Below are 27,246 nucleotides of genomic sequence, written 5' to 3' on the forward strand. Positions count from 1 at the left end.
AAACTTCAAACAAATATATTGTACAAGTAGTAATTGTAATGATAGGGGGTTTTCATAGCTCCTCTGTGACACTGGCAAATACGTACCGATTCCCAGAAATCTAGACATGGAATGCAAATTCCTCCGTTCACGGTGCATGAGCTGCCTTTGACAGCAGAAGCGTCTCTGTTCCTTCGATGCTGAATGCGTTCAGGGACAGAATCACTGCACTGATCTGGAAATAACTTAAAAACACTAGTCTAGTTGTCTCAGCTTGCACTTTTTGTAACTTTGATCATCAGTATCATTTGTCATTAAACTAGATCTCAGCAATGACCTTAGAGAAAACAATGTGGCCGTTTCCAAATGATGCAATTGTTAACACTTCAAAAAGTTGTATCCTCAAAAGATGGGAAAGATTGATAGGTGCTCGCCGTGTCTGAAAGGAAGCAACTGTATATTTTTTAGTGAGGCAGGTGTCCGGGCACAGCACACACATTAGAGCCAGACGATTATCAATAACACTTTAGAGAAAGAGAAGCCTACACGTCCCAAAGCGAGACAGATATGCTTTAGTCAAAGGTGACCTTGAGCCAGAGGACTAAAGCGCTATGGAGCTTTCATTTGTTTGAAAGGACCAAAAAGGTTGTCCTCTCTGCACTTATTTGATTGGATTGTCAATGGCAGGATGAGAGTTTTCTGCCACACGTCGCTGCCTCGCATGCATACGAATGTGCCGTGGAGCAGGTGATGGTCCTAAGGGGAAACTGTTCATTATTCCACAAACTCCTCTCACTAATCTGTGCTTAAGAACTGTTCTGCTCTCCTTTTTTTCCCCCCTTCTGCCTCTCTTCCTCTTACTCCCAATGTGGCTGTGGCCTTTCTCTAAAGGACAGCTGAGCGTGCAGGAGACTTTATCTGGCTTCCTTTTCATCTGACCTTTGAAATAAAAATAAAAAAAATGTAGCTATTATGTTACCTCGGAGTTGTGTAACCCGCACCCGCATACCTACAGTAACATCTCAAGTCAGGCTTTTCAACGGCTATTGCAGCTGATTGTATTTTTAGAATGGTGGCCCCTGAAAGAGGGCAAAAAGCAAACAGGAAAATAACCAGAAGGCGTGTGCTGGATTATAGTTAGGTTGAAGCATAATAACACAACTCATATGTCAGAGGGACATATTTTTGGTTCAAGAGAGACACAAAGACGTCAGACACAACACGCTAAGCCACATTATGAGTCTGCTCTTTTCAGAGGCATTCGCATCACATAAAATCTTGTCTTAAGACGTAGAAGAAGATGTTCCTGTTGTTTTTGCACATTGAGGATGCCATCCATTCTAGGTGAGTTTTCCTCATAATTTTGTAAAACTGACCTCACAGAGTTTCCAATTATAATTTTAGAGCACATTTGCTGTCTGGACATAGTGTACAGACAAGAATTTAGAAAGACGAAAAATGTGTTTTCAGCTTTAAGTATGTGAAGCAAATTGCAGAAACAAATTAAATTAACTTGTTTGGTTTTACTGATTGAATTTAGGGCCATTGTGTGCATTGTTGTTTACTATACAATACAATTTGCTATACAATAGGTTCCTAACATACTTTAGCTTTTCTCTAACAACCATTGTGCAATTTGTTGTCTTTTTGACCAGCTTGCCCTTTAAAAAAAAAAGGTTTTAGAGACTTTTAGTCTTAGAGAACAAATGACAGTATATTGTCTAAGATAGTGTACCTGTACATTGTGTAGGTTTATAAAGGTTTATACTGTGCATGCATTCTGCTGGTTCTACTGCATTTTAGCTCTGTCTGGAAACACATCCTTTATTTTCCTAACTGCTTGTCCTCTCAAGGGTCGCAAGAGTGCTGAAGCCTATCCCAGCTGTCATTGGGTAGGAGCGGGGTACACCCTGGACAGGTCAGTCTATCAGAGTGACAAAATATAACATTCACACATACACACACACACACACACACACACACACACACACACACACACACACTCACACTTTGTCATTTAACCTAACATGCATTTATTTGGACAGTGGGAGGAAGCCGGAGTACTCAGAGAGAACCCACACAGACACAGGGAGAACATGCAAACTCCACACAGTGAGCCACCCAGCTGACGAGTGAATTTGAACACAGGCCCTTCTTGTGCGGTGACAAGCCAGTATCACTGCACCACCATATTGCCCCTGTTGATGTTTTATAATATTAAAATATTTCTGCAAATAACAGCAGACTATGACAGGCAGTCATATTCAGGTGACCATTAAATCAATCAATTTTGACTTTGCGTTCTAGAAATACAAATATGGGAAAGAAAACCTTGGAACATTCAAGTCCCTTAACAGCAATTTCCCAGACTGCTTTTCGTTTCCTTTCCACCCATGCATTACCATGGCAATGTGGTAGTTGAGTCATCACAACAACCACAACCCAAGACCATTCTGTAACCTAAAATTATTATCAAACCACCATTCATTCTACAATGAAAGTGAAACAAAATTATTCTCACAAAAGGCGTCTTAAACTTGGTTTGAATTCATCTTACATATTATGGTATCGTAACCTTGTTTGGTGTCCTGTTGTGTATTTAACAGTAAATCCAACAGTAACCTAAGTGTTTATTTCATTCACAAAAAAAATACAGATACGTCGTAGCCGTAACGTCACATCAGCAGTGGAATGACAATAGGTCTACTCAGACCTTGTGGACAGGCCTCCATTGATGCGGCCTGGTAATGGGCTCCCTGTTTGGAATGGAGTGGAGCAGCCTGAGGACTTGGCCCGAGATAAGGAAGAGTAATGATCTTTGGCCGATGAGTGAGCCATGCTGTGTCCACTTCCACTCTAGTGGTCTCATTCTGCACACCAACAAATGCTCTGCACGCAGTCATCGCTCTGGTCGAGGATGTTTTCTGGAAGTCCCACTGAAAGTGTCTGAAAGCTCAGTGTCCAGGATGTGTCGAGAAGCTCCCAGGGGAAGCTGGTGCTGTCCCGGGCCCTGGCATTTTGAAAATGCCATTCTTCCTGTGTGGTTTCTAGGGGGCTTCCTGGCCCTGGCTGCAGAACCGCAACAGATGGCCAACTGGACATCCGCGATGCGGCCTTCTGGTGCAATCCTCATGCCACATATGCTTTACCCCGCGGCTATGACTTCCTGGAGATTGCTTTCTCAGAGCCCCTCACAGCCGTCACCATGGCTACACAATACCGATTGTGGTGAATAGACCTCAGCAAACACACGCACACACACACACACACCGGCATTACAAGCCTCTTGAATGCTTAAATCGCCACACAGGAGGCATTCCATTCCACGATATTCTTTTATCAGGCTAACATGTAATGGTATTTTTGGACAGTGGGTAGCAGCCATCACCTTCTCTTAATATTCAGATTAAACGTCGCACAGCTAAATTGTTGGAACTAGACGATAAGATGCATCTCAGTCAGGCCTCAACAAAAGCTGACTCTTGAGTGAATGGATTTCATTCTCTGGTTATGACAAGATAATCAAAGGCATTTCCAAATACAATGTCGAGCACTCATCTGGTCATGCTCTAGGAGACAATCATGCTGCTTAGGCTGGCTGATAAGCTCAGGGCTAATCTGGAGAATACTTTCAAAGCAAACACAATTGATTACATTACAATCAGATTGGCTCAACAGAGCGTGGTAGATGAGGTACACAGGCAGGTGGACAAAGTGGTGGAAAGTACACAAGAAAGAGGGCTTTGAACAATGAAATTGCAATTACAAATGCAGCTACGCATGCAGGTTGTATTAAATTGAATGCTAATTGGTAGTTTATAGGCTTTAAAGGGGGACTCCTGTATTTTAGTAATTACTGACCTGATCAGATCAGATATAGTTTTCTTATCCTTTAAAAGCACGTTTTGTTAACATGTCTTCTGGTGTTTTCTTTTTTTTTCTGTCATCCTTATAGTGAAAAAGTGATGCTCTCACACCACACGACATTCTGCTTAGTGCAGCACTGTTGCATCTGAGCGGTGGGGAAGTGTGAGAGAGTCAGTGGAAGCTAACATGTCAAACAGCTACATGTTTTTATTATTATTTATTATTATTATTATTGTATTATTCTAATTTCAATAGATTATCAGGTCATTTATATGAAGGTCTATGAATGTTGCTCTTAGATCACTACTCAAAACTGTCATAAAACTGTCTTTTTTTTCCAAATGTGAAGAAATTTGTGTTTGCGTATTTGGACTCTCTGCCATCATATGTGCAAATAGATCTCTAATAAGCATGACAACAGACCTCAGACAGGCAAAGTAACAGGGTAGTGGTTAGACGAGATTACACAGAGGGATTCATCTTCCCATTCAAAAGATTTTCATCCCAAACCACACTGAAACTGAAATGAACACAAAGTAGCATGCGCGAGTCTAAATGAGTCAACTCGGAAATTTGACTGTTTACTAAAGTCAGACACAATCATGCTGGGAGGGAAAGCTCTGCTGTGTGTGTGTGTGTGTGTGTGTGTGTGTGAGAGAGAGAGAGAGAGTGTGTGTCTTCAGAGACACACACAGTGAAAAAAAAAAAAAAAAGGGGGGGGGTTAGAGAGAAAACTGATAATTTGTCTCACGCATTTATTTGTTTACCTCAACTTTGAAGCCCTAGGGGGCTGAGAGGTGTGGCAAAATCAGGACTACGTGCATAATGTTGGTCTCTATGAACAGGCAGGACCTCGGAGTATACTGTATACATGTGCAGTCACATTTGTCTGACTAGATTATGGTAAACCAAAGGTGACATTTACATTTTTATCTTCACCTAACATTTATTCTACATTAGGGTAAAGCACCATTACAGCAATGATGCCACGTACACAGTCTTACACTTATAATGTCCCTCAAATTCATTAATTTATTTAAAAAATATTGAAATTATTGTCAAACTAATAATGTTTGGACCTGGTTATATTAAATTGTTTAACTATCTTACTAATCCCTCTGGGAATTGTGAGACACATCAGTCATTCAGGTGCTGTGGACACTTGGAGTTCAGTGTCTTGCCCAGAGACAGGAGCTGGGGATCTATACACTGCTCCTGTGCGTAAGGTACATCCTGCTCTATGACAGCATATAACTCTAATACAGAAAATGCTAACACATATCTCAATACTTGCATAACCTGATATCTCTGACAGAAGCAATTAGTGTGATGATGATCAACACAAGGTTAAGATGAATTAAACAAAATGGTGTATTTAGCTGGTGAAGAGCCAGATATTCTACACAGGACACGGAGAGACAGGACATTAGCATCAAAATGGCATAATTCCTTGGGTGGACAGAAACACTGCTTTGGTTGCTAATGTTGCTTTGTGCTTACTGAATGTGGAAAAACAACCTATTCCCATTACCAGTGTGTCAGATTGTGATGCTTTGTCCAGTCCTGTGGCGTGTCATTACATGTCAAAGGCCTTGCAAAGCCACAGGAAGCCTCAGTCACAACAACAGGTTTGGTGTAGCTAAGACAAAAATATTAAATATTTAAGTTGATCATATAATGATTAAGTTAGGCTAAATATGTCTGGCTTTCTGAAAATAAATAATATCCTCATCTATATCTGACTAAGACACGCGTCCAACAACTTTCAGGGCATTACATCTAGATGACAGTAACATAATAACTCAAAGGCGGGGCTCATAGCCTGTCATAGTTGGTCAACACGTGTGTCTATAGTGACATTACACAAACTATCACAAGTCCAACTTTTCACGTCCTCATCTTTATATTTTAGTCAGACACATGAGTAATTACACAGAGACAACAGAGACACAGCAGCTCATTATCTACATTCTGCTGTTCTATCGCTCCATTCTCTGGGGAGAGTAAACCATGGCATCTCTATGCCCTTGCCAATACTTTGTGGAACAAACAAAGTTGTGAAGCAGAACCAGGAACTAATTTCATTAGCGGCTGCCATTTGTGACTGATTACAGGCTGTTCTCAGTGGCTGGCAAGCAGGTCCAAAGTTCTGGGAGGTTAATAACCAGTAACAATCAATTACTTAACAAATCTGATATGATCAATGGGGTTTCCAATCTGGGAGACAGCAAGATGAGCTGTGGAATACAATAAAACCTCAAACATGCTGAATGCTCCCCAGCAGCACTGAGCCGCAGCTGAACATTATCCAAAAGCTCAAATATTTTTGCATCAGCAAAATGAAGAACACAACAAATCTACACGTGAAACTAAAATCTCTTTTAGCTCAGACTGAACTGGCCAAGGGAGCTGCATCACACCAGAACATGACCCACGCAGGACAAATAAAAAAGGCTAATGAATGAAAGAGCAAAGATGAATACAATTTCACAGGCACATTACGATGAATCATTGACCAGCAGCATTTTAAAACAAAACTCCCAGGCAGAGGTTTGATCATATATGGTAGTAGAACATCAGTGCTGTCAAAAAAAGAGAATAGTGGAGCAGCAGCATCTTAATTAGTGTGATATCAGCCATCAGTAGGCCTCCCCTGTATTACCGTGCATCTCTGTCCACATCAGGACTGATTATTCTAATGATGTCTAAACCTTTGTCCGGCCATTATTCACACATCACAGAGCCCGGCCTTGTTATCTCTGATGGCAAGGCCCCTTGTCTCCACGAATACACAAATTAAATCCAGAAAAGGCCTCTTTCCCTTTCCTCCCTGTCCTTACTAAAAGGTCTCAGTTGCCATGCAGCATTCGAGTCACTCACTTAAGCTATTAGTTGAGCTGCAATGCTCATTTTCACCCTCTCTTGGCAGGAAAGAAATGTCTGCATTCCTGTAGCGTCTTTTGTGTCATAATAACAAGACTAAAGGTCTGAAGTCGCGCTGGAGGCTACAGGGCTTATTAACAGTGCAATGCTACAGCGATGTACATAACATAATGACAAGTTTATTCTAATTGTGCCTGGTGCCACAGGAAGAGGCCCTGAGCTTTACCGTGTAGCTAAGAGAAATGTAGTCTTTCAAGGCAATCTGCCAATGAGATATTTTGTGTGCAATGTAGATCTTTTGGCCTGAGGTCGTAGAGGGAAGCTCACAGAGTGTCCGAAATAGGTTCATGCTCCAGCAAGCATGAACTGTGCTCAGTACAATTCATTAAATTTTGAAGCTTCTTGTGTAAAAATATAAGAAATAATCTCCCACACACCAAATATCTTTTAGCCACCGCACCAAATTTGACTGCTAATTCTTTATCACGTTACTTTTGGAGCATGCACTGTACATGCAAATAAGACCTTGTTGGAGGTCATTTCACAGAGATATACTTATTTAACCCTTTTTTATAATAAAAATTTAATAGTAATGTAATGGACCAGTTGAATCAACTCAGGTCATCACAAGACTTTGTTGACATTTGGGAGGTTTGCACATTGACTACACTGTGGCCTGTGTTTACCCATAACATCTTTTTTTGCATACATGTAGGTATGTAATGACATTATTGTCTACCTATGGAGAAGCATAACTTCAGCTTAATGTATTCTGTAAACCTGTGCACCAAGCACAGCTGACTGGATAATTCTAGCCCTGTCAGGTGCCAGGTTCAAAACATACATTTGTATAATACAGTACATTATATAATGTGCAGGTTTAGACGTTTACACCACTACATTCATTTGGGTAGGTTTAATGTATCAGAATCTTATTGTTAACACATGCAAATACTGTTAAACACCAACAATAAATTCTACCAAGCAGTAAATAAGTCATTCAAAATAAAATTGTTAGACTTTTGAGAATTGTTAGACATTTGCTCCATCATTGATGATGATCATTGAAATAATTAGAATCATGGGTGAAAGGACTTGGGACAGAACAAATAATAAATTATTGCAGCAAAAGTCCACACTAATAATATCATTATCATTGATTTTACATTACTTTTGATACTCCCAAGTATTTTTATTTATGCAACTAAAGTTGGCATAAGCAAATGTACAGCATGAGACCTGCTCCACTATACTCTACCCAGTGCTTTATTTACTGTAAGTTTATCATTAACTTGACATTAAAAGAAATTAATGCTGGAAAATGAATATCAATATAAACAAGCAGAAATACCAGAAATGTTGCAGTTTTTGAGAAAGTCTCATTGGTTAGAAGAGTGAGCCTCGCTTGAAAACCAACCATGAATATTTCTGTACTGCTTTCAGTACTGTTCAAAGACTCTGGGTCACAGAACCCTTTGACAGCAGCTCTGCACATAAAGATAAGTTGTAGATACAGTAGGTTATACAAGAACACATCAGTGTGGCCACAATCAATATCTCGACTAAATTATTAAGTAGGATTTCAGATAAGTCAAACATAAAAAGGAGAGTTTAAACAAAGCATTGACTGTAGGCTAAAGGTAGTCTGGACAGTTCTCCTTTCAGCTGAAGGTATGTGTCCAGAAACCATCTTTAACCCTAGCTCAAATTGTGTTAAGTGGCTTCTTGTAGCACAAAGAGAATTCATATCAGCCACTTGTAACCTCAGTCTTTCAGAATAGCTGCACCACACTTCCAGGGTCAGATATAGCTTTGACAAGAAAGGGAAAAACTTCAGGTGGCAATGGACTTAACCTTTTAACTCCCTCACCATCAAAATCTCATCAGTTCATCACCGATTGCAAAAGGATGATTAGTGGAACGTAAATATGCTCCTACAGTTGGACCACTTTCATCTATTTCAGGACTTTGTAGTAGATTGGTGGATTAACAACTCAGTGTAAATGTACCCGCTAATCAATTCAGTCCGACAGGTTGGCATGGGAGGAACTGCTATCAGAGGAAAAAGAAGGAGGGAAATCAGTCTTAAATAGACTCTAACGACTGTAGGCACCTTCAGACCAGCTTGAAAAAATCCAAACCTGTCCACTTTAATTTAAGCTATCTGTGCAGAAAGAAGCTTAATTTAATGAGATTTGAATACAATGCTGCAAACACAATATTTAGCACTGAGAAACACTAAAAGAAATTTGCCTCCTACATTATCACATATGGTGATTCTGACATTTCACATTAGAGCAATGTGACGTGTTCATTACCCTGAACTTTGCCCTGCAGGAAAACACTATACACATCACGGGTAAATACATGGCATTGGGAGAATGTTTGCTTATACCTGTGTGATGGCCAGTGAATAGTGGAGTTGTTCTTAATCACACAATACTGAGCAAAAGCAAATTGTCAACACGCTGCGACTCTGCCAAAGGATGATCATTTGTTTATGCAAACACCACAGCAGATGGCAGCTCTGAATAGGAGCCATACGCAAACATCATTCACAAATGCAAAGGAGGTGGAGGAGCTCATGTTATGCTGACACTGGGAAATGTCTGGGTGTGTCGCTGCAGAGATTTCAGCACTTTCAACCAGATAAAGCCATCAACTATCACCTTGGTTTCCCTTTAAAAGTGCTCCATGATTGCTATTGTTATAGGAGTATTTGGGGGCCCTAACGTGGGGTCATAAAAGGTTCACAATCTTTTGCATGCCATTGAGGGTTAAGAGCATAGACACGAAATCATTTAATTATTTATAATTAATTGTCATTTAATTTCTGCACTCTCTTTGTGCAGAAATTAGAAGATACGATCTCTCTGGTTTTAATTTAATGTATTCTGTCTCATAATATATATATAATAATATAATAACAATAAACAGTAGTGGTGATGGCCTCCTTGTGTCCTTGAGGGAAGATGTCCTATTATTTCTATGGTGTGTAATGAAACAATAAATGGTAAACACAAATGTATATCCCTTAAACACAGACAGCATGGCTCTGATTGTGACACTTGCTAGGTAGCAGAGACGCTAGTGTAGTTACAGAACAGGTTCACATATAGCAACTCTTCCTGAAAGCTTCCAGTAGATATGCACATCCCTGTCCATGCTACTTATACTGGTTAGAATAACTAAGTGGACCCCAGTCCCCACAACTACTGGGTCAGATATTATGTAGCCATGTTAAAACACCTCACAAAGACAGTTTGAAATGCTCAACATATATGCTTATGTATAGATAAACACACACACACTACATAATCTGCCTCACAGAAACATTAATGGAAGACACCGGGATGTACAAGTCTGCACTTTCTCAGTTTGTAGGGAAAACAGGAGTCCTAATTGATTTTGCTGGCAGCAGAAGAACAAGCTGTAAACACTCATGTTGGCTCCTGCTGGAACCCACGGTCTCGACACTTTCAGAACATGCTGAAATGCAACCTGTTTTCCATACAATATACTTACTATACTTTACTTAACTACTCCTCTATTCATTCAGTTATCTGTTAGCCTGTAGATCCTATTCCTGTTTCCTGTGGACTTTGTTGAGAATCATGTTCAACATTTTGCTGACCATAATCTCAAGTGTGAGAGTTACACATATACATGTATATATACAGTGGCAAAAAAAACATATGTGAACTTTTTGGAATTTCATGTTTTTCTGCATTAATTTGTTATAAAATATTATCGGATTTTTATCAAAGCCACGAGTATTAACAAATATGATGTGCCTAAAATAATAACACAAAAAATTATTTAATGTCTTTTAAGGTTAGACTAGAGCTACTTTGACTGACAAAAACCAATCAACCTTTTTAAGTTTTCTCTGTACAAGAGCAGTGAGAATTGTTGTTTTACACAAAGCTGGAAAGGGTTACTACTCTACAAAAATGTGGGCGGCCAGTCAAAATCACCCCAAGAGCACAACACTCATTAATTAGGTAAAGAAACAACCCTGAGTGACAGCCAAAGATTTGAAGGCATCATTGGAACTGGCTAACATCTGTGTTCATGAGTCTACAGTACGTAAAACATTGAACAAGCAGGGTGTCTATGGTAGGACACCACGAAGAAAGCAGCTACTTACTAAAAAAAACACTGCTGAATGCCTGAAGTTGGCCAAGGAGCACATTAACACTCTACAGCAGTATTGGCAAAATGTTTTTTGGACTGATGAAACTATATTGAACAAGAAGACACAGCACTACATCTGGTGTAAAAAGGTCACTGCATATCATCATGAAAATAACCCCCCCAACTGTAAAGTATGGTGGAGGAAACATCATGATTTTTATTTGATGCATCAAGGCCTGGCCAGCTTACAGTGATTTAGGAGAAGATGAATTCCCAAGTGTATCAAAAAATACTAATCAAATAGCAACTAAAATAGCAAATGTGAGGATGAAAGAAAAGCGAGAGTGGTAAGAAAGCAATCCAGTGTCCAGGGCGGTCAATAGAGGAATGAGTCACGCAGAAAACACCCACGATTCAGCTTCCTGTTACATATACTCTGGCTAACAGTACCACACATACAACACTTCATTTCACAGAAGCCAAAAAATGTGGAGGGAGTTTGATCTTATGGTTGCCTGTTTGTATCCTGTTGTGCTTCCTGTGTTCTGGCCATTTTATTCTGTATTAACAGATATTAAGGAGCACATCGACTGTGCTTTAGACTATTTCATGTTATGATTACATGGCAGTGTACATGCTTAATCATGTCCACATTCCTCCTTGAGGACTCACTGTGGAATAAGGAGCACCCAAAGTCAAACAGTTCACCACGTTGAGATTTATGTTCTTATAATACAGTTTATGAAGTAAAGTCTGCAGTCTTCACAGTTTAGCGGGATCAGAAAGGTCTGCTCTCCCACTGCTCTCAAAGTGCTGCAACTGTCTGGTTGCTCACAACAAGTATCTGCACACTCATTACTACCGCTTAAAACTAAACAAGCCCATCTGTCACTAAAGAATCCACCTGTAGGCTTAGAAGCTAAGGTCAATTGGGCAGTGACTTCAATAGTCTCCCCTCAGAAATATTTGCAGAAGAGAAGATGTTTCAACCAAACATTAGTTGCACCAGTGAGCTGTATTTTCATTTTACTTATCAAACTCTACACCACGGTATCAATGCATTTTTAACAAGCACCAATGTATTTCCAATATTTGGCATGTCCTGCATCTCTTAGTTCTTTTATTTTTATTTTAAAAAGTTAAATTTATACTTTCAATACATTTAGATAGTTTGACAGACTGAAGACCCCCGGTTCTAGACCCTTAAAAAGAGTCTAGAACCGCCCCTGCTGGATATCCTGAAGTTGTGGCCTTCTGCTTGAAATGTGTGTCGGTGTCAAAACGTTTGGCCATGACTGTACAAAGAGCTCCATATGTCAGTGAGGATTATGCGTTGAGATCAACTATTTGATTAGAATGCATGATTATATGCAGACAAACACAGACACCGTCAACACAACTTGTTCTATGTCCTCCCCTCTGGTTGGCGCTACAGAACACTGTATGCCAAAACACCACAAGAACACAAGCACCAGGTTCCTCCCACATGCCATAACTTAAATGAACACTTAATCATTATCGCTGTCTGGAGTCTAATTGTACTTTATGTGCAAACATACTTGTCCATTAATCTTGTCAGGATTACAGCTGTTTTCTGTTGGCTCTGCTCTGCAGCACTTTTGGATTTTCCTTCAAAGTGCTGACTTTGCTCATTTATATTTGTATATTTGTATATATATCTGAACTGGTTGGTTTACGTTGCATGTTTGCACTGTTTGCTTACTGTTACTATTATTTCTATTACCATTGCTGTTGTTTCTACAGTTAATATAATTAATATTATTATTAATGTTATTATTAATAGTTTTTCTTATGATGACTGATTGAATTATTAGTATTTATTTATTTTATTACTTTGATGTATTATTATTTTTATTACTATTGTCATAATCATTTCTTCATTTATTTACTTATGCTAATTGATGTGCTGTTGTTGATGGTTGTACTGTTTTTAGCCAGGTGTTTCTCTCTTTCTGTTTGTCCCCCCTCTCTCCATCCTTCCTTATCTCCTCTCTCACCTCTCCGATCCTGAAGCTGGTATTATATATGCATACTGGACCATATTACAATAAATACAGTTCACCAATCGAGAGGAGTAACAATAACATCTGGATAAAACACACATCTCACTTGAAAAACAGAAATGGCATTCAGTACTCCATGTTGCATGAACAGAACAGGACATCGTTAAAAAAAACAAAAAACAAAAAAAAAAAACAGTGACTTTCAGGTTAAATTTGAACCAGTTACATTAACATTACATTACATGTAATCACACTACCATAAAAACATGCTCAAAATTCAGTCAGGCAGACGTAGACAAAAACATATATAAACCATGTGAATCCATGTGTAATTCACACAAATGTTAGCTTCCTTGCTGTAATCTGTCCTACTGCTCATTCCTTGTGGCAGTGATGGGGACCAGTATCCAACATGTTTTTCCTGTGAGAAAATGTGTATCTAAAGCTCGTATGAGACTTCATTATTAAACGAAGTAGATTTCTTCTAAAAGTAAAGTCTTTTATTGTGAAGTTCCCTTGTTGTGTTTTCCGTGAATGAAAGTAACACTAAGGGCCTGTCAACGGCTGCAACTTTTGAAAACATCACATTAATGTGAATCCCTTTAGGAAGCTGAAGCCTTATATTATCAAAGATGTTTAAGTATAAATTGCATAGAGCAAGGAATGCAGATTTTGGCCACCATCAATTAAGAAGCTTTTTTTGGAAGGACCTGTACCAACAGGAGGACGTTACAGTCTTCTGTAAACATACTTTTTATTGTTTTTAAAAACCTATGTTCACCTGACATGCTTAACATTATTAAAAAGACTTGGTCTTAGTAGATGACAAAATCAAACCAAACTCAATCATCTATCCATCCTGGACTCCCAGAAGTACACCACATACACAGATCTTATAGTGAAGGTTGAGCTGCTCGTAAAACACATACGTATATCATATATCCCCTCACTATATCTCCTCACCTCAGGCTTAATATGTTCACAGCAGCTATTTGCACAGTTCAAACATCTGTGAATCCTTGTTGGCTACATATAGCAATGGAGAGACAAGCCTGAAGGCCTACCATCCCCCTCATCCCTGCTTCCCTGCTTCCCATCTCCTCCCTCCTCCTCCTCCCCTCCCCTTCTCCTCCTCTTTTATCTGCGTGTGAGGCTGGAGCATCCATCACTAAAGGCGGTAAAACACAGGGTGAAAAGGAGGGATTCCTCCAGCTTTACCTTTCAACGTAGGGAATGATGTGGGCTCTGATTCAGCTCTGATGCTCGTGCTCCTCAGCCTTGGCTAACAACATCATATGACAAGGGATCACCTGTTTCTGTTGCCTGGTCATATGACCAGATTAGAGCCTGGCAAAGAGCTCTGGGATTTGTAGTTGAGATGATTGCAAGGGTAGAATTTCATTTCTAGAAATCATCCTGTGTTTTGGTTAAAAAGTATAAGTACATAGTAGTAGAATCTTAGTGTTTACGCTGAGATTGGTTTTGTTGTCTGGTCAGTTGTGAATATTTAAAAAATGACAGTATGACATCACAATAAAATTTACGGTTTCTAATGTATGTGAACAAAACAATGATTCTAATTATCCCCACCATGAAGCATCACTGGTAAAGGTAATTTAATATGTGTCATCATCACAAATGTATTTTTTTTTTTTTTTAATTTTGGGCATTTTAGCCTTCATATGACAGTTTGACAGTAAAGACACAGATAGGAAAGATGGAGAGAGAGTGATGGCATTACATTACACAATGTTCCGAGCAAGACTGGGCTACAAGTATGCTCCAATAACAAACCTGTTTAATTTATTTTCATTTAATTGTTTAACATAACATGCATAACATTTATAAAAAAGATACATGTGCTTACGCTAACCAGCAGATCTTTTATCTGCAGCAATTTAGCTGAAGTCAACACTAACCTTCATCACGGTTAGCATCATTTTTTCTAATTATGGAAAGAAACACTTGAACCACTCAGCCTTGTGTTAAAGCCACAAAAGCTTCCACCAGGAATTTGTTCTTCAAACGCTTAAGAAGAAGTGTCTCTGAAGTGTTTTAAGTCTCATACAATGTCTTTCAAACCTCAATAACATGGGTTGACCTTTCAGCAGTGCGTTCATTTAATTAATCATTTCAAGTTGAAAGACCTTAAGTCAGAACATCTCATGTTTATACATTGTGAAGTGGTTTAAATGTAGAAAATGTAGACATTTTACATATAAATAACTGAGCAACTGTATAATAAAAGCTAAAAGAGTTGTTTTCACTAATTTCCTATAGAATATTTTATTACAATTATTTTGTATTTGAGTTGTTAAGGTATTCCAAATGTGTGGTGATGATAATGATGATGAAGATGAGGATGACTTTCCTTTATTTTATTTTTTTTTATCTCTACGTGTTTGCAGATGACAAAAGTGTTGAATGCAAATACACAGAGGAATTAGACACTCAGGCCAGTTTGGCTAAAGGCCTCACGACTGGGCACAGACTAAAGCTGGAGCTTGAGTGAGCCCAGCTGGACAGCCAATCTGAGCCAAATCTGACTGTTCTCACACCAGATCTGCACCACTTCCTCTCTGCTTCCTGGGGTTCTCCGTCATGGAGCCGGGCCTGCTTCATCACACTCATGCAGCAGTGCTTCTTAGATGCTTTGGCGGCATCAGCTACAGCATGACTTGTAACTTGACTTGACTTGGAAGTTTAACTTCTTACCCATTAGACTTATATTTTCTGGCTTTTTATTAGATCATTTCATGGATGAAAAAAATGTGGACTGTAATGCAATCAAACAAAATAATGTACATTATAATAAATTATGATTCACTATGTAGAAACCCTCCTTGCATCAATTGTTATAGTTGATTCCAATTCATTTCCAAGTAAGTTGCTGAATTTCCAAATGTAATTTGGTGCTAATTTCAGCTAGAACTGAGTGATTTTTAGGTAGAATCCCACCTATAAACTGAACAAAATTAAAAAGTTTTGGAAAATTAAAGTTGAGTAAAGTGAACACTAAACTAATTGTAACCTGTCAAAGTTTACTGTAATTTGTGTGAAAAAAATGATTCTTTGCACTAAAACTCTAAATACATGATTAAAAAATAACAGATCTGCCTACCAAATAAACAAATACATTTTGCCAATTATATAATTCTCCAATCAATAAAAACAATAAAATAAAAAAAAAAAAAAAAAAAAAAAAAAAAACACAAAACAAAGAAATCAGATGATATACAAACGAGGTATATCATCTTTATGTGTTTGAATTTTCACTTACACTTAGACTCCTGGTGAACTTCAGACTCTAAGTCTTTTTGAAGATAAACTTGAACTATGTAAAATTATGCATGATAACTAGAAAGACCAATTACATTTAATAATAATAATAATAATAATAATAATAATAATAATAATAATACTTATTATTATTGTCTTGACATTTTGAAAGAGTTAAGCCTGTTTGGGTGTAATTGTAGCAAGTGCTTAGAGAGAGAGTTCCCCTTGCATTTGTTTCCCAAAACCTTTTGTTTTGAAAAGTTCAAGCGGAAACCTCGTGTTTGATTCTGGGTTGTTTGACTCTGCTATTAAAATTCCCCTCAGCTCTGTGCTGCACTGTGTTGCGCAGTTGAACTCTGCTCTACTCCGAGTGCTCCAGCTCTTTTAAGCACAAAGTGGGATCTCTCGAGGGGCATCATGCCCGCAGAGACATCTGCCTCACTGACACCAAAGTGACCTTCACACCCTCCCACTGTCTGATCAGTATGGTGCATATGGTGAGAAAAAAAAAACTACAGACACTGTGGCCAGCTGTCCTGTCTACAGCAAGACTGATATATCTGGCAGTGGAGCTGGTAATGACATCTTTGGATCTCAGCCAGTCAGTGTTGTTCATGTCTGTGATGATGGAGGATCCTCTTGTCTTTAGTCTGTCTTCAAACTGTCAGTGTGTGAGACAAGCAACCTCCCTCTGCCTGAAACACCTTTTGCCCTGTGACTGTAATTCTGAGATTTGGGGTTTTGTTCAAAGGTGGGATGTACTTGCTTCTTACCTACAGTACCAGTCAAAAATTTTCTTGTTTCAATATTTTCAATATTGTACATTAATACTCCCTGTGTCTGGGTGGAGTTTGTCTGGGTACTCCAGCCACCTCCCAACATCCAAACACATGCATGTTAGGGATTAGGGGGAGACTTAAAATTGTGCAAAGGTGTGAATGGTTGTTAGTCTCTATACAGAATACCAGACCTTCATTCGTCGATGGGGGGTTGAAGTGCTGCATCAGTTGACCTGGCCTCCACAATCTGAATTCATTCAGAGATGGTTTAGGATGAGTTGGATCGCAGCCTTAAGAAAAGGCAGCCAACACCTCTGGGAACCCTGGGATTGTTGGAAAACTATTCCAGATCACTACCGCATAAGGTTGATTCCTTGTGTGTCCTAGAAATTTCTCAGACATGTTCAAAGCTGTAGAAAATGGCCATATAAAACATATTCTGGGTTATTTACGATGTTTTTGATGACTACAGAAATCCACACATGTTTTTACATCGTTTTAGATGTCAACAATGTTGAACCTAGTGTACATGTGCATACAGGCAAAGGCTGTGTCACCAACGTCACTGTTCACATACTACCCTGTGCACTTTGTGTATATCTGAGGGACTTCACTCAGTCACAATGGGACACTTTTTCAGAGGCCATATTGATCCTTCAAGAGATCATTACAATAATGGCAGCAACAACATGTATGTAGAAGCTGCTGCTGAGATTTCTGCTGTTTCATACTGCAACACTGGTCAACTGTGGAATGGCATCTCTTGCATCTCACTAAGCAATAATTTCTGATTATCTGCACAAAAGATGCTTCAAAACAATGGAAGGTACATATGGTTGTTATGATGTATACACAAACACATAGTTAAAAGCAAGTATATCTGAATAGAAGACCATTCCTCTAAAGATATTACCTCTTTTGGTTATGTGATGATGATGATGGGACTAGTGCTCCATAGGTGTTTGATTGGCTTAAGATACAGTGACTGCAAAGACCAATATGTGATTTATACAATTTCCATTGTCATCCAATCATTCAGTGACCCCAATGGGGACATTGTCACACTGGAAGAGACCTTTACTATCAGGATTATCATCTTTGTACTTATTTGCAGTTACCCTACATTCCAGAGTGGCCAGTGGCAAGCAATCAAACATTATGATTTTTTCTTCAATATGTCACCCATCTACAGCCAGACAGTTAGTGTTTGAGGGAGACCCAGGGGCTTCCTACAGATGCTTGTCTCATGTTAAGCCTGTGTTTATAATTTGAGCTGTGACAATCATATAATTAAATAAGGGCTTATTTCAAGCCAAACCACAATCTCCTAGCCAGCCCAAACAAAGTTGTCTTTGTGCCACATTTGTAGTGTGAGTTGGTAGACCCCTAAAACACCTCCTAGTTGACTCAGTTGACTGTTGACTATTGTTGTCATGGATATGTTAAAAGAAAACTATGTTTATGCACAAAAAATTAAACTCATTGTTTAGAATTAGGTAAATACTGTGGTTTCTTTAAAATAATGACTCACTATTGATTTGAAATGTAAAATATACAACTGTACCACTTCAGTCACACTGACCTTTCATATGTACTTGACAAATTATGTCAAATATGATAAAATATGATGATGCTTCATTGACTGCTACATGATGTACATATAGACAGGGTGCACCTTCTAGACCACTGGTAGTTCTAGAAGTTGCTGAATCAGTAGTTTTACTACTGAGACACAATTATAGTTGAAACAACAGCTGATAATGACCAGAGGGGTATAAACATTTAAATCTGACTTGTGTCCTATATTCAGTTTTATTATAGAGGAGGGTTTTGTTTTTATTCAAATTAAAAAAGGTTATATTTGACATTGAAATGAGCATCATGCGTGCGTGTGTGTGTGCATCACACACACACGCACACAGACACACACACACACACACACACACACACACACACACACACACACACACACACACACACATACACACCATACAGTAGTATGGGGAACAGGGTGGAGAATCATGGCAGCATATGCCCAACGCAAACTGCTTAAGCAAAGAAGAGCAGCAGTGGGGAGCAGCACAGACAGGAACAGACGGACATTTAACAGCACAGATGCTCCAGACACTGAATAGAGTATCCAAGGAGCATCAAGGAGGACTGATGCTGATCTCAAGGAAAAGGGTGTGCAAATTCAGCATAGTACAAAACATTTAATTTAGTTTATAACACAAAGCAAGGTGTTGTCAGCCCCAATGTCATACATAACAATCCTAGAGAATAGAGTACATTATTCCTTACTTACAAGAAAGGGTATGTGAACCTTAAATGTGATCTGATCTTCATCTAAGTCAAGAGTATTAACAAATATGAGCCTAAAACAATAAAACAAACAGTTTTGATTATTGAGAAAAACCTCATAGTGATAGTGGAAAAAGTATGTGAACCCTTGAAATTAATAACTGGATGTGACGCCATTTGCTTGCAGCAAAACAAGCAACTGTAGTGCCATGTGTTCTTTCCAAATAGTTCAATATAGTTTCATCAGTCCACAAAACATGCTGTGCAGTGTCAATGTGCTCTTTGGCAAACTTCAGGTGTGCAACAATGTTCTTTTTAATAAGCAGCAGTTTCCTTCATGGTGTATGTCATAGGCACCCAGTGTTTTACCGACTGTAAACTCATGAACACAGATGTTAGCCAGTTCCAATGATGCCTTTAAATCTCTTACTGTCACTCAGGGTTGTTTCTTTACCTCATTAATGAGTGTTTGTTTTGCTCTTGGGGTCATTTTGACTGGCCGCTCACTTCTTGGTAGAGTAGCTCACAGTCTAAAAGTGTTTCCATTTGTAGATTGTTAGCCTAAATGTAGACTGGTGACTTTATGAAGTCTTTGACATCACTTTGTAGCCTTTTCCAGATTTTCTGAAAGGTCCTTTTAGTGAAGCATGGCTCCCATAAGCTTATTATTTCTGTGTGAAACAAACTCAAAAAGTTTGAGTGGGTTTTGTCAGTGGAAGTAGCTCTAGTCTACATCTCCAAACTAATTTTCTTAACTTATGCTTATGCATCTGACTCAACTCATTGGCACATTTTGTTAGAATATTTCTTAATACTCTTGGCTTAGATGAAGATCAGATCACATTTTATGACAAATTAATGCAGAAAACCATGAAATTTCAAAAGCTTCACATATTTTTTCTTGCCTCTATGATCCTCCCTTACACGTTAACAATACACTTTTGCTACCTGAACCTTTTTAAATCTTTATTTCCACAGTGTCACTTAGAATCCAGCTATACGCATCCATGCCTGAAAGCTGCTCAGTACAACCACTGACCAGCTCGACTGGATCAGTTGGGATTAAGGACTTTACTCAAGGGCACCTTGGTGGGAGTAAATCTTGCCTGCTTATTTGCCCTGTTTTATCCACCTTAGATCAAACTGGAGACCCACCAGTCACAATCCTGCATCAAAAACAATGTCTGATTATGGCAAGTTGCTCTTCTTCTACCACTTTGTGCATGCTTGCAATGACAAGTCTTTTCAAGAGTTTTGAAATATGGTTTGTGCAAAATTGGACACAATGAAATTAAATTCAGTAATAGAAAATAGAAGAACCCTGTTTAGCAGCCAGTAGTTGTTAACTACCTTATACACTATCATGCTGACTTATCATTTTGACCTGCTTTTTTATACGTGTGTTTCTGTGTGTGCAGAGGGAGAGGGGGTACCAGACAACTGCTGGGCCACTGAGAGAGTACGAATTGTAGCCCTTGTTTCTCTGTAGCCAAATCCTGCCTTGTCTGTCTTTGAGAACAGTGATGAGACAGGAAGAGAAACAGCATGAAACTGCCTCCAGATTGAATTATGCATGCCTCCATCTGCTTACAGAGGACAAGTCTGTCAGGCCTCCTCAGTGTCACCACATACACACAGATCCATACACAGCTCACTTTGCTCACGCAGATCCATAGTTCATCAACCCAGTGCGTCTATAACAAACACAATCCCTCAGGTTAACTGTGCCATTCACTTCACTCTTGTTCATCCTTCTGGAACTGGCTGATTTAACAGCACACATGAAGCATGCATCAGTATTCCCAGCAGGACTGTTACTACTCACATATAGTGGATTGAACTTGTACATCCCTGTGGCACCAGTTCAAAAATTTAAAACTGCCAGTTGCTGATATTTTATGCATTGTCATTTTATTATACCAGTGTTAGAGAAACTAGGTTGTGACTTGAAGCTGGTTCAGTTCTCAGACTGACACAATTACAGTTACAATTGTTCAGTGCTGGTTGAGAAAATTTCGTAATTTGCCAAACCCAGGACCTCCTAACTTCCTGTTAGTGATCATGATTGACTACATCTTGACTGAATGGTATTTGGGGGGACTGTGGAAGTCGAGAAAACATCTGAAAGACCAAAACAGTTCTCCAGTGAAACTGCACATCTGCAGTATAAAATGCATAAAGTCATTGTACATGAAAAACCCATCAGATGGAGAATTTACCTGTGACCTTATCACAAAAGGTTGAAAAAGAAGAGCAGCATTTGATGAAAAGAACAGTTTTGCCAACTGGTAAGAATTGAAGTAGAAACTCTTTGGGAGTCATGACAGAAAAAAAGCACAGGAAACACATGGATAGCAGCAGTGAAAAATAGATTCCTCTAAATATCAGCAAATTCTGAATGCACATTCCTGCAGTAACAACACAATGAACTGAAGCATACGTCAAAATTGGCATTGAACTACAGCGTAAAACACACAAGCTGGAACTTTTAAATGACCCTCAAAGTCTTCTGAGTTGAATGTTATTGAAAATCTGTCGGTGAATCTTTTACATGCTTTGTGTGCGAGACAGTCAGAAATGTGTCAGTATTGAACATATTCGGTTACATTTGTTCACTGTTCACTTCAAAAAGCAACAAATTGTGCAATTTGTCCAGGTGTGGCCAAACATGTACCTTTTGGACATGTTCATTTTGTATTGATTCTTTTTGGAAGGGGTGTCCTGCCCCGAGATTCTGTATTTGGCCCTCTACTTTCCTTCATCTGTAGTAGATATCTGGATCCTATCATCCACTCACACTTTTCCTATCATTGCAATACAGATGGCATTCAGCTTTTCTTGTCATTTCATGTATTTCATGTCATTTGCAAGCAATGTTAGCATGCTAGAACCATGCTTTCCAACATATCTGCCATGATAAGAAAAAGGCACCATGAACTCAATGTGTCCAAGACAGAAGTTTGGGTCTTTTCTAAGTGAAAAATTCTTAGTGGTCCCATGATGGATGATGGATCAACGAGCTACCTAACTCATCAGCCTCGTGCCCAATACAGATGAAGGCATCAAGGCATTTCACCGTATGGCACTAAAAAACAGTTTGCAAAATAAGTGAGTGTGGCATCAAATGATAGCTACAGTATGGACACAGCCCAGGGTTACAACTAGTCACCTTAAGACACAGATTTAGTTTAGGGGCTCATTCACCTTATTGGTACCAATAATCATGACACTATTCAAAGATATCATGTGAAAAGTGAATGATGTAAATGTGTTTCTGACACAATGTATGTTGGTACTCCATCTGCTCTTTTCATTGTATTCTCTTAATATATGCCTTTATTAGAAAGTTGACAGGTGATGAGAAGCAGGGAAAACAAACCATGTCCCTCACTTGTGTGTAGTGTATGCAAGGACAGCACCACGGCCTGTCATCTCTTGTTTTTTGAGATGGAGATGAAGGTCAGCCGTTGCGGTTTCTAATGTCAACCTCAGACAGCGGGGATAACGAGGAGTGGAGATGATTCCATTACCGGGCTCCTCTCCTCTCCAGGTCTCTTCTGGTCCAGTGTGTAACTGCAGTCTACAGCAAATCAATTCACAAATCACAGGAAACCTGACAAGATGAATGGAGTGTGAACAAGGACAAGTGCCATTTAAATCAGGAGGAGAGAGCGAGAGTGAAAGTATTGAAACATCATTAGATATTTGAGATACCAAGGTTTCTTTCTTGAAGATAACCCATCAGGAGCCTCCAGTCTGATGGGGAACATTCCGTCCTCTTACAGTAATTAGTTGAGCAAATATTGTTATTTGTACTTTGAGCCTTTTTTCACTCATCACTATCAAGAATCTTCTCAGCAAATTGATCTCAAAGGCTTGCAGTTGTATTATAGGCACAAGGAATGCCAAGTACCATAAACGTGTGGGAGGAAATCTATTAGCAGAGAGAGCAAAACACAGGCTGCTATGGAACTCAGTGAAAGTAGAAAAGATGCAGAAAATATTTGATCTGTTTTAATTTTATTACAGCGGGGATGAAGAAGATTCATTTTAATGGCGAGCTGGATGTGAAAATGTGTTTCTGCATTCGGTGCCAATATTAGCTCACATTGTATTCACAATAATGCAAACAAACATTTTTTTTGTTTTTCCTCTAGGTTTCGTCGCTTTGAATATTTTCCCTCTGAGATTGTAGTCACTAGTTTCACTGCCAACACGTCAGACACCTTCTGTCCCAGCAGGACAGAAAGTTAGTGTAAAGCTGGATCATACTGGATTTTTAAAGGTCTTTGCTGGTTTTGACAGTTTAGGGTTTAAAAATATTTCCCCTGTAGAAATATATATGGGAAAGGTGTGCAGTGAGACTAAACAGAGCCATGCGTGAAGAACCATCTCAAATAAAGCAGCTTGGATTACACTGGGCTCATGCTGATCATGTTAACAATTTCTCCTCAGAGCTGTTTCCCCCACTCCCCCCAAATTAAAGGTTTCATTGCGAACGTGTCTGCATGCAAAACCACATAATCTGTGATGCATTCCTTCTCCTTACTGCTCTGCTTTAGTGTCATTTCATGTCATTTTTCAAGTTATTCCATAGACTATATCTGACTCAAGAAAGCAAGTTCACCTTTTAAAGGGTCAGTTCACACAAATTACAGAAAACATTTTTCTTTCGCTGTGTCTGTTGCAAATTAAAGATTTCCAACTCCACATCTATGATTCCAGCCTCTCAGGCATGACTTCACCCGCTTTCTTTTTCTTCTTTTGTTTCTCAGGTTCACCCCGGTTTTTGTTTAGCTCTGAAGTCAAGTTTAATCATGAGTTTCTGTGAGATCCCTGAGCCTCTGGAATTGCCACTCTGAAGTTGTTAAGTAGAAGCCTTAAGCGTGTGGTCCTGCATCTTGACTGAATTGTGTGGCCTGTGGGTTAAAATATTTATAGTTAGTTAATCAATTCATCTGGTTTATATGTTATATGTTTTGCTAATTCTCTACTGTGCACCAGGCATTAGCCATTAACTTTGCCTTTGCTCCTGGTAGTGTATATAAGTGGATGTGTGTTGATGAGAGACTGGAGCAAAAAGATAAAAGTGGCAGGTTTTGAAATAAGACAAATAAAAAATGCTAAAACTCTCAATAGAGCTTAAAAGACATTTTTCCCATTACACATAGTAAGCTTAACCATCATTAAATACAGTGATGGCCTCAGTTGTGAGAGGAACTGGCCTGCATAGGATCCACTTGGTGAGGACTGAGTTTGTCAGGGCGACAAGCATCAAATTAGACCGACTGTAAATCAGCCAGGTCAGATCAGCCTTCATTTGTCATCTTAATGTTTAAATCCTAATGTTTAACTCAGAACTTCCTTCTCTTAGACAGAAGACAAATTGCAGGCAACAGGACGTCTATGTTTGACTTATTTATTATTAGCAACTTTCTCATGCGTGAAATGCTCATACATTTTTCATTTTGTACATTTAACAAAAGTTGGAAAGTAGAAGCTTGGCAATTATTAATGAAGCCAGAGGTTCTATCCCTGTTTAAGACAATTGAAAGCACTGACATAGATGCATTCAAACACACAGACAAAAGAACTTATATACACAAGCGTGAACATGTTCAGTTTTCCACCACACTTACCACGAGCTAATGTTAACCACATCCCTGCACACATACAGTATATACATTGTACACACAGTTTGTCATCCTCATGTAAGCCTGTGCTTCAGTTATCCCAGTCCTTTCTTTGGGCTCCATTTATTATCACACACCTTCAGGAACACATTCCCAGTTAGAAATGCTGTAATCGCGGCTCTTTCTCGCTCCATATTATCTCTAAACGATCTGAAAGTTCACTCATGGCGACTGGACTTCCTTCTTGCAGCTGTAGGTTGAGATGTTAAGAGCTTCTGCCACCTTGACACACGTCAGCATCACCTATGGCATTTCAGTCTTAGGTTCACGGCAGGTTCCGTAAACTAAACTGGTTTGTGAGCGAGAAGCTGAGCATGTGCCAGGCATTCAGTAGGTTAACAACAGTTTAATAATAAATCACAACAAGGATGCTGATGGAGGCCATGTGAATTTGAACATTAGATTGCTCATCTGATAACTCTAATTGAAATCAAATCTGAGTCAATTCTGAGCTATGGACTATTATATTTTTGTAGTAAGCTATAAATTCTGAAAAACACATTTATACATAATAGCAAAAATTGCTTGTGTACATGCTATATACAAACCTTGCTACTGATTACTACTGCTACTGCTACTTTTTATTTTCCACCAAAGTGGTGGACCAACACATTCCACCACTTTGTTAGCTTGGCAATGTCAGTGCCCTGTCTAAATCACAGCCCATGATTTGACAGTTGACATCCTGGTCAGTAGATTGTGAGGAGACAGCAGATCACGAGTGTGGGGAGGTGCAGGTTGCGCCTCGTGGCTTCACCTTATTTCCCTGTCTGAACTGTCATTAGAAGTACTAAGTATGCTTAATGACTGGCCGGTAATGCCAGTTGCCCGTCAGTGAACTTCCAACAGACCCTCTTGACGTGTCTAAACACGGAGAACATGGTGGCAGCTAATGGAAATCAATTACAGGTTGGTTTGTTCTGCCTCAATAGACCTCTTTTTTTCACAGCAGACATTTTGACTTATCATAGCAGGAAAAGCACAGGTGTAATTACATTAATGATAGTGCTGATCCATTCCAGTGTCCCAAAAACCTGTGACAGCTAGACAATACCAGGGCTCTGGAACCAGATGGAACGCAGTCATTTTAATGTTATTGCTAGTTCTTCCCCTGCTCTGCATGCCAACACACTTTATTTATTGACACATTTAGATAACTAAAGCCCACCACTCGGTACTCTAAAGCATCTATAGGTGAATTGGCACATACTGCTGACAAAATCTTGCAGTACATAAAAAGAACAGCACACTAAAAACCCAGCATACAGGTGTTCCTTTCAGAGTGAAGGTGGTGGGTGAGTGGGGATGGAGAAGGCAGTCGGTATGGCAGCTCTGTGGTGTCAGAGCCCGGTACCTCTGACAGCACTAACATGTTTACAGTGGAGCAATTTTGTACAAACAAAGCGTACTAAATCTAATTTGTAGTTGGCAAAAATGTTCACTGTACCAGAAGATGCTGTTAGAAAACCAAAAAATGCTGTTGACAAGTTGAAATGTGATGATTATGTTTGATGACTTTCTACAGCCTGAAATATTTTAACATCACTCTTGGCATTTCAGCTCTAATGTGGTGCACTCCACAACCTGCCACAACTGAGTGCCGCTCAGCTCTGAGGGTTTGGGAATGTAGTGATGAGTTAGTTACAGGCACTCAATGGGTTAATCCTAGTTTAGTAATAAAGCACATATGTAAATGCTTAATATTTGAGTTAGTTGATGCCTATGGAATAATTAGTGTCTTCAAAGCACAAACACTATATACATTGTTGTCCTTCACCAGCAAACTACAAACGTATATAATGTGTGTATGTGTGTGTTTGTGTGTGTGTTTCCATCATATCCCAGATTTATTCACAGAACAAACGATGATGCAAATTGATTTTAAAATCACATTTTTGGTGCTAATTCTTGTCTGTATACTGCAAAGCCTTCTGTTTACAAGACTACCAGACTTATCAAGCCAGATCTTGCGATTCTATCTTAGCTATGACAAATAGATGTGTCATAGCAGCCTGGAGATAAACTGCATGAGCTGCAGTTCCAAGACCGACAGTGAATGGCTTCTGCAGCCCTGTCACCATCTGAGAGTCATTTCCTAACAGCACAGTTTGCATGACTTAGAACAAGGATGTTGGGAGGGTGGGGAATTGTTGTTGGATGACACAAGAGAGGAAAATGTCTCACCTCCAAACAAACCGTCGACCTGGTTCGATACAGTGAGTTCTAACAGTATCTGATAACATATTAACAGGTGAGACAGGTGGTACAGGGTGCAGATCAGATAGGAGCAGGTGCTTTCAAATG

General features: G+C 39.2%; 1 protein-coding gene across 1 annotated transcript in view; it reads right to left on the bottom strand.

Moving 5' to 3' along the window:
- The window catches only part of tsnare1 (T-SNARE Domain Containing 1), a 125,213-nt gene extending 111,040 nt beyond the window's left edge, over positions 1–14,173 (bottom strand). Inside the window, exon 1 of the mRNA XM_026372619.1 lies at positions 14,109–14,173. The gene's annotated coding sequence lies outside the window, so the exon portion shown is untranslated. The remainder of the gene's footprint in view (positions 1–14,108) is intronic.
- Positions 14,174–27,246: the final 13,073 nt, after the last annotated feature.

The sequence above is a fragment of the Anabas testudineus genome, chromosome 16, assembly GCF_900324465.2.
Source record: "Anabas testudineus chromosome 16, fAnaTes1.2, whole genome shotgun sequence".
NCBI lineage: Eukaryota > Metazoa > Chordata > Actinopteri > Anabantiformes > Anabantidae > Anabas > Anabas testudineus.